The sequence below is a fragment of the Solanum stenotomum genome, chromosome 1 (genome assembly GCF_019186545.1).
Source record: "Solanum stenotomum isolate F172 chromosome 1, ASM1918654v1, whole genome shotgun sequence".
NCBI classification, from domain to species: domain Eukaryota; kingdom Viridiplantae; phylum Streptophyta; class Magnoliopsida; order Solanales; family Solanaceae; genus Solanum; species Solanum stenotomum.
The window spans coordinates 66,472,178-66,484,643 of record NC_064282.1 but is presented as its reverse complement, the minus strand read 5'-3'; the positions used below and the strand labels follow the sequence as shown (position 1 = coordinate 66,484,643).

Here is a 12,466-nt window from a genome sequence, read left to right as displayed (position 1 = left end):
GGATCTTGACTCTATTTAGTTTTATTTTGAGACTATTCATTTCTTTTACATTGAGGACAATTGTTAGTTTTGTTTGGTGAGGTGAGATATCTTCATACCTGCCCCTTTAAGGTTGTTTTTGTGATTTTTTTTATATTTGATAGTCAGTTATGCTTACTTTGTGTGATTATGGCTTGTTATTGTTTTTAATGTGAATGTTGGTTGGTTTTTTATCCAAATTTAAAATTCCACCTCTTGTTGTTTGTGAATGTGGTTCTTCTCTTGCATATTTGAGTATCAGTTGCGATCAATACCGATGACTTGAATAGTCTCTTGATTGAACAATATGTTTGTGCAATCCCAATGAGGCAAATTTGAGATGCATAAGTCATGTGTGAACTCTTAGCATCTCATTGTGACTAGTCGGTTGTTGAAATGAATCTTGTGATGATCGTTGCACTCGAGCTAAAATTGTAAAACCTTGATTGACGATTGTGTTGAATGCCATGTGTGGTGAGATTGTCTTGAAATATGTGATTGGTAATACCTAGCTAGAACTTGCCCCATTAGTCCAATTGACTAATGTAGGCGAATGATAGAGATGATCTTAGGCAAAAATTTTGGAGAGTGAACAACCTTGCTAGTATACCACTTTGTGACCACCTGGTGAGAGTGTGAACCTAGCTTGGCACTATTTGAGCCTAACCTTTTCTTGGATGAAGCATGAACTCTTTTAATCTCTTCTTTCCATCACCTAAAACCTTCATGACGCGCTGGTCTATTTGAATAGCCAACTTAAGCCAAAAGCCTAAGTAGGGGTGGTGAAAAAAGAGGAAAGTCACGAAGTTTGTGAAATTTTGCCGTTGATGGATTGTGTTGAAAAAGATGGAACCCTTGTATATAAAAAAAAAGAGAGAAGAAAAATATTGTAAAAGAAATAGAATGTTTCAATAAAGTTTGTGCAATGGACAAAAGAAATGGGGTATCCAATGAATCATGCTTAAAATAACATACGGTGGATTGTGAAAATCAACAAGAGTGAAAGACTAGGAGAAAAAGTGAAATGCAAGCCATGCTTCATGAAGGTAGAAGTCACTAAGCCAAAATGATCATACCTTTACCCTCAGCCCTGTTACAAGCCTTGAAAGACCTTCGTGATCTTGATTGATCTTAATGTCATGTAGATTGGAAAATACGGGCAAGCCTATGGGTAGAACCATGCATGTAATTATCTTTGAGAGTGTGAGAGTTGCTTTTGATTCCTTAATTCTAAAAATTTGATGAGCTTTGTGTGAGCATGGAATCATTCATAATGTGAGGGCATTTAAATACTTTTGTTGAGCTTGAATTTGCATTTGAAGCAAGCATTGTGAACTTGAGTTCTATTTGATGATGGCTAGTCATAGTTTGAAACTTGTAGTGCACAATTGAACATTGCATAGGAAGATTGAACCTCTTATGTCCATTCATGTTGAGTCTTGAGTAGCATTATTTGTAGACATCTCTGTTGTACTGATTGATCTTGTGTTTTACTTGAGGAAAAGCAAAAGTTTAAGTTGAGGGTGTTGATGAGTCGGGGATTTCGACTCATTTAAGTCTTAATATCTAGAGGTTTAGTGTCCTCAATGCCTATTATGTGCTCTTAACTGATGTTTAAATGCGAATTTGCAGCAATGAAGGCAAAAGAGCAAGGCAAGGACATTATCGGGAAAAAAGGAGCGAAAAAACTCAAAAAGTTGAAGAAAAACAAGTTTGATTTTCACCAAAGCCACTCGGCGAATTTGCCAAAAGTTCCAGCAGCCAGCCCATGGACAAAGCCAACTCGGCGACAAAAAGGGTAATTTGGCAAAGCGCCGACTGGATCGGCAATAGAAGTTCTGATTCCCTAAACTCACAGAAGTAAAGTGTAGAAAATCCAAGCCAATAAGGCGATGGAAAGGAGCACTCAGGGAGTCACCGACTTGGTCGGTGAAGCTCATCTAACTCCGTCGAGTGGCTCCATAACTGAAAATCTGGAAGCGTATACATGCAATTTTAAAAAGAGATTTCCACAGTTCTAAAGTCTTAGAGAGTTCCCACGTTAGATTTTTTATCCCTAACACTGTTCTTTAAGTTTTTGAGTAGAGATTTAGGGTTTATTTTGATTTTGAATTCAATTCAAGCATTTTGAAGACTTGTAGATTAATTACCCAAGCTGATGGAAAACATAGTTGGTAATTATTTCTTGCTCTTTATTATGTGTGGCTAAAACCCTCATTCTTAGGGGTGTGATTATGTGATTGAATGCTTCAATTAGCTTATGGGTGTTAGTATTTACTGATTTTAGTGTTGATTTGAAGTGGGTTCAATTAGTAGTTGAGTATTAATTGATGAATTGTAGTTGCAAATGCAATTCTAGCCCAGTATTCTAAGCTTGCTTGAGAAAGAGGTTTTAGAGTTAAAACTATTAATTGATGATTTTAGTAATTGGGTTATTGTAGATTTAGCTTGAGAAAGTGGGTCTAAACTCAATCTTACCAATCTAGCTTGAAAGAGTAGATTAATTGAGGTATTGGGTTGTTTATCTTTGTTAATCTTATCGAGGTTCGAGAGAACTCGCTCGATTTGTAATAGTTGATTAAGAAATGACTATTATACCTAAAGTCTAGCCTACCCACTAAGATTCAATGATTTTTAGTAAGTAAAAACACCCATATAGCGAAATTGGCATTCAATCGATCACACTCCCAAGGATCCCTCTCTACTTGATTACCCCCCGTGTGTTCGTAGTTGTTAATTGTTCACTTTGATCCCTCCAATTGACAGTAATTGTCAAACCCCTACCATTTACTTTAACCACTTCGAAAATGTCTACTTCTACAAAAGATTAGAACAATATTTCACTTCGTAATTGAATTATTTACCGTATCACTCCCTATGGGATCGACCCCAACTCTTCGTTGGGTTTATACTTGATCACGACCGCCTACACTTAGAATCGAATGAAGTGTAGTTGAGCTTTATCACTAGGGCATGCCCTAGCAACTCAATTCATTAGAGGCTTTTCAGACATAGTAGTAGATTCAGATCGATTTGTTACATGTTGGGTCAGTCAACATTAAACTCATAGTTTATTTCACTTATATTCAAACTATTTGGATTTTCCCCATCTTCAAATATTCACTGTTTTATTTTCCGCATAGTATATGTTTTACTCAATAACTTTTATATAATGCTTGATATATGTCAGACTCGGGGTTAGCTTAGGGTCACTCGTGATCCTAGGTCCTGTGTTACGTCTAGGGTGTAGCCTCGGGGAGTGACAAAGGTTGAGATTTGTATCTCCTGAATTTTTGAAATGTATGAATAGGTGAATATGGATCCGTTCACCCGCCATGTGAACCATATACTATTATATGATTTTAATAGATGCATCTATGTTATGGTCACATGTGCTTTGGTATAAACTTGCAATTTAATTTTTGCAAGGGTGTTTGCTCGAATTGTTAAATCAAGAGCACACTACAAATCATAAAATTATAAAATTATGTTAATGATGCTGATTTATATCCAAGTGGTTTAAGCAGAAATTATATGACTCCAATTATAGTTAACCCATTGGTTATGAGTACAAGACTCCCAAAAAATATTTGTATGAAATGTTTTGTTTAAAATGTAGCAGCACTTGTACATATCAAGCCAACAAGATTCTCCTATCAAAATAGGTTCAGGGTCAAGAACCAAGTAATTCTCATCTAGAAATTTAAATCTGTAGTATATATTCAATTGCACCACCACTACGCAATGCACAAAGATGAGCCCCCAAATAAGGTTGGGTGAATGTTAGATTCTCTAACATTTGGGGGAGGGATGATAAGCAACTGAAAAATATTTTATACATAATGAATTATCATTAGTATGATCCTCTATGAAAAATAATTCAAGTCAATTATCAGACGCATTTGCTGACCCCATGTTAAAAATTAGTTGCAATGCTTCAATGGAAAGTCCTTGAAGGACATAATTTATGACATGCCTGAAGCATGATAGATATATCGATTCGAAAGATAAAACTTGTTGAAGAAGAAGAGGGAAAATGATCAAGATGATCATAATAATGAGGCAAGTGTTTTTGAAAAATTATCATGACATAATACTTTATAAAATCTTGGCAAAGGTTTAGGTACCCGAAAATGATGAGAGATAAACAGAGCTTGACAAGTTATGTCATATTAGAATCGATATCAGATAACCATCAACGATGTCTTTAATATAATGTAGCGCAAATTATAAATGGTGACGAGGATCGTGAATTCAACTTTGTCAAATAGTATCGACAGATAAATGATTGGCCAAAGAAAATACACAATTTAAGTATATTTTAATTTACTTGAAAAAGTAATGTTTTGAATATAATATCAGTGGGGTACAAATAGATTATTGTTCAACGAGTAAAATTGTAAGATATAAATTACGGCTTGTTCCACGGGGGTACAAAAAAAATTTGCAAAAGTTCTGACATTATTATATGGAGATATGTTCTCCTGTGGTGGATGCGATGAGATTTCTCCAATCTGACAATATATGAAAAACTCGAATACATATAATAAATTATTTTCATGTCTAGCTAGACAGGTAAAGTCCTTGAAGGGTTTAAAAGATTTCAAAATGATCCTATTGAGTACCCAATAATGGTGAGATCGCTTAACATAAAGAAAGATCTATTTCGATCTCTTTAAAATGATTAGAAAGTACTATGTCATAGTGCAATTGGTGAAGTTATGTATCTTGTTATTACTACTCATGGTATAGTAATTTTATTAATGTGAATGCACAATATAACATTACTCATATCAATAGAGCTATCAGAGTGAATCAAAATTGATTTATAAATTTGTTTATTCTAACAAATTTTTTCAAGGTTTATTGGTTATGAAACTATAGGAAATCATTTGATTTATACAAGTTTGATCTCAAGAGATATATATGTTTTCATGTGGAAATACTTCCATATCATATTATTCAACAAGACAGTCAATTTTATTACATGAAACCCTCTGTCACTTGACTACTGCTATAAACAAATCGAATGAGCAATTTGTCTACGCTGACGAGGTCACAAACTAAGTGATTGTCAATGATGCATTTGGCTGAACTCAACATATCCAAGAGACAAGAAAATGATATATCAGAATAAACTCAAAGATGCAACATCTTCATGAATGTGATTCGGTTACAAAGACACAATCAATAGCAATATTTGAAAAGCTAAATATAAGATTGAGAGGTGTCCTTTACAAAAATTAAGTAATGTTTTAATTGGGGGTAAAATATGTGTTGCGCTCTTTTTTTCTTAACTGAGGTTTTGTCCCACTGGATTTTCCTGGTAAGGTTTTTAATGAGGCAGTTTTCAATATGTATTACTAGGTATGTGCTCTTTTTCCTTCAATGGATCTTTTTTCCCATAGGATTTTTCCTAGTAAGGTTTTAACGAGGCACATTATCTATGGATGAACTCCAATGAGTGGTAAATATACCATATTGTGGATGTCCATTACACAATGTTTCGGACAAGCTTGAAATCAAGAAGGCAACATGTAAATAGCTTGAGCAGAGAGGTTTCAAAATAGCTCAAACAAGTAGTTTGCTGAAAATCCTTCTAGTAGCTTCCTCAGGCGTGCAACCACGAATGGTTATATTGATATACAACAAATTTGTTAAAGTGATAATACAACAGATTTATTCATCAAATTCATATCAACTTTGACTCTTGAGAAAATAGCATACAAGAATGGCATATGAAGAATAAACAACTGAATTGCGGTCTTTGTCAAGGGAGTAGAACACACTACACACTTTTGTTTCTTCTCAACCAAGATTTTGTCCTACTAGATTTTATGATAAAGTTTTAATAAAGTAACAAAGAATATGTACTACATATAGTACATTTTCTTAGAAATTTTTTTACATAGACATCCAAAGGGAAGTGTTGTAAATAATATATTTGTAGATGCCATGTGATGGGCCCCACTTTTGCTACCGTAGAAGTATGACTTCTCCAAGTCATATTATGCCTATATATAAGACATTACCACAACAATACAACACTCAAAAGAGGGGATTATTTTCCATATTACTACTTTATGTATTCCTCTTTCTTTCTCTTTCCGTTTGATTTTAATTTTATCTTTATTTTATAACAAAATTGAGATTTGCAGCATTTTCTTGAGATGTCTTTCTTTTTGCCACTTGTAGCAATACTACGACTTCCTTGGCAAATTCATAAGGGCGTCTCTAATCTTACTCTCTATTTTACTCTCCAAATATAGAGTTTTCTATTTTTTTAGACAACCAACTCCAATTTAATTTTCTATTCGGCAAAGGGCCAAATATACCCATGTACTATTGGAAATAGTTTAAATATACTCCTCGTTATACTTTCAGGCTAAATATGCCCCTCCCGTTATACTTTCAGGCTAAATATACCTTTAAAACTAACAAAGAACACATGCACAGATGAGATTAAAAGAACTATAAATTTAAAATAAATTCAATTAAGATATAACCCAATCTAATTTATAATGTAGACCTACCTAATTCATCTCAAACATAAAAAAGAGCCCTAAAACGCATCTTCTTCTCTGTCTAGCAAAGGAAAGGAGCATTGCAAACTAGAACCTCTACTTCAAAAGAAAGTGTTGTTTGATGAAGTTGAGTCATCCAGTGAGCGCTCACTAAACACCTTGTTACCATGTACAATAATTCCTGGTAAAAATTGTTTCTGAAGTTAACCATTTTCGAAAGAGGAACATTGTATGTCTCGTGTTGTTCTTTCTTAAATGATTTGTCATTTGACAGAGGTGGTTATGGAAAGATATCTGAAGTTCAACCTTCAATTTGGCTAAACTATAAGTTTCAATTTCTTAACGACTCAGCATGCTAATTTCTTACTGTTGAATTGTAAAACAACATCAATTTAAGTTTATCATCAAGATTCTTGCCTCTGCACATGCTCATGAGCTGCCGCAATTTGACCTTGAAGTTGGACTGACAAATTATTCTGCTACATACCTCTTTGACTAGATGTCTCTTTAGTTGCTGGAGAGAACTTAATCGTGCATTAGGTTTCTTTGTTTGAAAGATAAATTGAGTAGATCAATGTTATAGATTAGGTCGAATAATATTATTAGATTTCTTTGTTTGAAAGATAACTTGGGTGGGTCAATGTTATAGATTAGGTCGGGTTATATTATTGGGGCGGGGCGAGTTATATCCGAATTAAATTTATTTTAAATTGAATAGTTCTTTTAATCCTAGTCATCCACATGTCCTCTGTTAGTTATAAGGGTATATTTAGCCCGAAAATATAACGGGAGGGGTATATTTAGCTCGAAAGTATAACGAGGGGTATATGTAAACTATTTTCAATAGTGCAAGGGTATATTTGGCCCTTTTCCGTTCTCTGTTTTACTCTCTAAAAAAGACTTTTCTTTTCTCTCCTTAATATTATATTATTATTATTTTTATTTTGTTATTTCAAACCTAAATCATTTCTTTCTTTCTTTTTTCCTTTTGAAATAATCACTCTATATACTTTTCATGTAATATAAAATTTTATTTTTTTCAATTCTTTTTTAATATAAAATTATATTTTATTCTAAATTTCTAAATGACATAAATTGCAAACAAATATAATATATACATATTAATGGACAATTCAAATAAAAATGAAATCATCAATGAAATACAATTACATAATCATTACACAAATATTTAACTTTCAAGATTATTACGTTGCTCCCATAAATGCTCTATGAAGTTCAAAATGAGCATTTATGTGCATTCTTGTAGTTAAATTATTATGTTATGTATTGTATATTAAAATTAAAATTTTCATCTTATCATTTAAATTTTGTGCATTCTTCATAGTGAAAAAATAATAATAATTTTAAATTATACCACTTGAAGTGCTTTTTAAAAAATGAAATATTATTAATTTGAAATAAAAGTAGTATATATTAAACAATCTATTTTTTAAATTCTTATAAATAACGAATATTAGAGGTTTAATTAATGGTCTTACATGATTTATAATATATTAAATATAAATATTATATAATACAAATAATAACAAAATAATCAAAAGGTGAAATAGAGAGTATGAATAGTAGTCCCCAAATTTGGATAACTATTATTCAACTCTTTATATATGAAGAATAAAGAGTAAAATTGAGGGTAGTTGGAGAGGCCATTCTCTATTTTACTCTCCAAATACAGAGAATAAGGAGCAAAATAGAGGTCAGTTGGAGATGGTCTAAAGACTGATGCAAAAGTGCGTCTGTAGTTTTTCCAACAAAAATAAAAAAAATTGATAAGATAAACAAACTAGGTCCATAAACAACTACCCATCTATCTATATCTATATATCTATACTAGCTTTTTACTACCTTAAAAGCATGAACTCCCAAACATGAATGTTGAATTACTATAATACCCTCAATTGAAAATACTCAATTTATTTTATTTATTTTATTTAATTAATTATATTATATTATATTAAAAGTACATACATTTTTTACACTAAAAGATTGTGACTTTTCCGATGAGTTGTTACATTTTCAAAGGATTGTGACTTTTTCAAAGGGTTGTGACTTTACAAAAGAGTTGTGCCTTATCTGATGAGTTGTGACTATTTCAAAGGGTTGTGACTTTTCTGATGAGCAGTGACTTTTTTGAAGGGTTGTGACTTTTCTGATAAGGCACAATAAGTACCTATTCATAGTACTATTTGTTAGATATAAATAAAGNNGTTGAATTACTATAATACCCTCAATTGAAAATACTCTATTTATTTTATTTATTTTATTATATTATATTATATTAAAAGTACATACATTTTTTACACTAAAACATTGTGACTTTTCCGATGAGTTGTTACATTTCCAAAGGATTGTGACTTTTTCAAAGGGTTGTGACTTTACAAAAGAGTTGTGCCTTATCTGATGAGTTGTGACTATTTCAAAGGGTTGTGACTTTTCTGATGAGCAGTGACTTTTTTGAAGGGTTGTGACTTTTCTGATAAGGCACAATAAGTACCTATTCATAGTACTATTTGTTAGCTATAAATAAAGGGGTTTCCTCTCACTTTTAAACTACGATTTTTGTAAGATTTTCTACTCTTCTTCTTCTTAAAATATCCAAGTGTTATTTGCAACAGTTTATTAAGTTCAAAACTCAATGAAATTGGAGGTACCACATAAGAAAGTGTTGGTGAACAAATTGTAACAAATCATTCATCAATTCACAATTGTATTTTCCTCTTACGATTTTCATCACACAAATACTTCAATATTATTCATATCATTTTAGAAAATTAATAGCCTTTTAATTGACCTACTTATTTTATTTATTAAAAAATACTAATTACCTACGAATCACAACAATTTCTACCTTCATGTTTCTTCGGTCATAAATCACAACCATTCACTCCTTATAAATTTTTGGTGATCTCTTTTCTGTAACACTTTAAGATCATTTAAAATTTTCATATGATTCATCCCCAATCCATTGATATGTTTCGCCAAAGTTCTTAGCATTGGAATTTAGATATTGTCTTTCTATTAAAGAAGAAAAGAAGAGAACAAAGAAATGTGCAATTATCTATGAACTTTGCTTCACAGAAAACTTCTATGTATAGTGCGCGGAAATTTTCATTTCTTTTTCTTGTTTTGTTTCTTTAATTAATTTCTTTTGTATTTTAATTCGAGATAGAAGTTAATAATTAATGTTAACATAATGAGTGAACAATGACGCATGCACACATTGTAGATTATTTTTTCTAATAAAATAAATAAATCAAGTTGTGGGAGAAACAATAATAATAATAAAAAAATACGAAAAAAGCACATGACTAGGGTAAAATATTTCTTCTTTGTTTTTCCTTTTTTTTATTCTTTTAACCTCACATGAAGGAGTTTCTTCCTAATTTTGGAACACTAAGGTTAATATAGCATGAACATATATTTTTGTCTTCCTTCTTCATTGGCTATGAATTTTTCAATATATTTTTTGGAGAAAGTAAAGTGTTGATGGCAAGAGATTTCAATCAAATTGAACACTAGAGTAAATATATCATGAACATATATTTTCGTCTTCCTTCTTCATTGGCTATGAATTGTTTCATATATTTATTCTTTTTTATATATATATTGTGTTGACTTTTTTTAAGTATGAATTTTCTATTATTTGTGTTCATTTTGATCTAAGAAAATGATATGTCACAAGATACACTCCTTGCAAGCTATATAAAAATAGATAAGAAAATAGTGATTGATCACAAAATGATCTTAAATTAAATTAAAGATTCTATTAATAAATAATTTAAATTTTATTCATCAATTAATTTTTTTATTGAAAAAGTTTAATGTTTTATATCATGATAAAACTTCTATAAGATATTAGATACTCTCATTAGACAATAACTATATGAAATGTATGTTGCATAAAAAAAGATAGGACTACAATTCCACAAAGATATGGTAGAAACTTAAAGAGATAAAATATTTTTCACTATAGGTGATGTAGTTCATATATTAATATTAAATTACACTACTGAAATAGATATATCTAAAAGAAAAATCAATCAACATAAATATTTGACATACACTCAATTCTCTATTTAACCATCATTCGCTAAAAGAACATTTCACTGTAACAACCTAATTTTTTAGAACTAATTTTTTATGTTATATATTTTTTCTCTATAATATTCTACTTATAACAGTGTTGAAATTTTCTATAGAAGTACACTTTTGGTAAAATTACATCTCTATGATAGTCTTACTCAAATATTAGTTGAGTAATAATATTTTAAAAAGATATATTACGTATAAAGATAAAATATTGCACTATTTATGGTAATATTTATTAGTGTCATGCACAATAAAGTATTAATATTTAAGAGAAAAATTGTACTTAAATGGTGTCCATCTTTTATAGTCATAACTAGGGGTGTTCACGGTTTGGTTTGGGTCGGTTATTGTTCAAAACCAAAACCAAACCAACTTAATCGGTTTTAAAATTATCAAAACCAAACCAAACCAAATATAATATACATTTATCGGTTTGGTTGTTTTCGGTTTTGGTTCGGTTTGGTTCGATTTTTCGGTTATAAACCATACATAAAAATAAAGGAAACAATTCATTCAAAACGTGAAAAAAGTGACAACAATCCATTTAAACAAAAAAATAGTTAGAATGACTGGCATTACAGAACTTTCGATCATTGAATTTACTGAATAAAACTTCAAAATTCACTATTTTGGCATAGAAGGAAGAGACAATGACATTTTCAGTCCCACAAAGAATTTCCATTGACACTCATATACATGAAACCAATAAGAAAAATGTTCTCACCTTAGACATTTTTTCTTTCATAAGTAAATTATAAATAAATTTTGATGAAACATATATAAAATCTTTAAAATTGTTTATGAATATAATATATTATGTATGTATAATAATAAAATTTATGTATATAACTTATCGGTTCGATTCGGTTATTTCTTCGATTTTTTTCAAACAAAACCATAACCAAACCAAATACTATCGGTTCTTAACAATCTAAAACCAAATCAAACCAAAACCCAAATTAAATCGATTCATTTAATCGGCTTGGTTTGGTTTTTCGGTTTGGATCAGTTTTTATCCAAACCATGAACACCCCTAGTCATAACCTCAAGTGGAAAGGCTATTGGTGACATTTTTTCTATTGATATTATTTTTCTATTTTGCTGATTAAGTTTGTTTACAAAATTCAGTAAAGTAAAAAAAAATACTAAAAAAATGTCGCTTTCTCACCATATTTAAATTTTGAATGTATTTTGAAATGTTTCAATGAAATCTGATAATTTTGGTCACAAAAATAATCAACTTTATGACAATCTATATTAATCATTCAAAAGTACTTGACCATTGTTCTTTCAATTTATAATTATTTACTAAAAAGCTTTAAATTAGTCATATAAATTCTATTTTACAACATCATATACTATATAATATGATACACACGTACAACGCACGTACCATAAAACTAGTATGCACAAATATCTGTAATAATTTGGCAGTAGGGTATGGATAAGTGTACAAATAAATTAGGAGAATTAAGGTGCATCCGAGTCCGAGAGAATGGGGGTTAGCGATAACTTTGAGCCTAAAGTGTATCTAGGAACATAATACAGAGTATATTTCTGGCATATTGAAACAGTCACTTCGCTTAACCCTTGAAAAAACCAAAAACGTTTTGTCTCATAATGAACATACTAATCAATTTTGCCCTAAAATCAAAAAGATAAATAGAGGACACTCGACTCAAACGGGCTTCCCACATTTTGCTGCATGATAGCTTTGATGATATACCTCAAGTCTTGCAATCTCCCAAGTAGAAAGCTAAAAGGCTTTACCATAGATATCGAAAGGTCTTTTCTTTTTTTGAAGGGCTTGACTTTTT

General features: G+C 30.8%; 1 protein-coding gene across 1 annotated transcript in view; it reads right to left on the bottom strand.

Annotated features, from left to right (window-relative positions):
• LOC125853694 (RGS1-HXK1-interacting protein 1) overlaps window positions 1-12,466 on the bottom strand; it is a 1,101,770-nt gene that overhangs the window by 97,283 nt on the left and 992,021 nt on the right. The gene's annotated exons all lie outside the window — the stretch shown is intronic.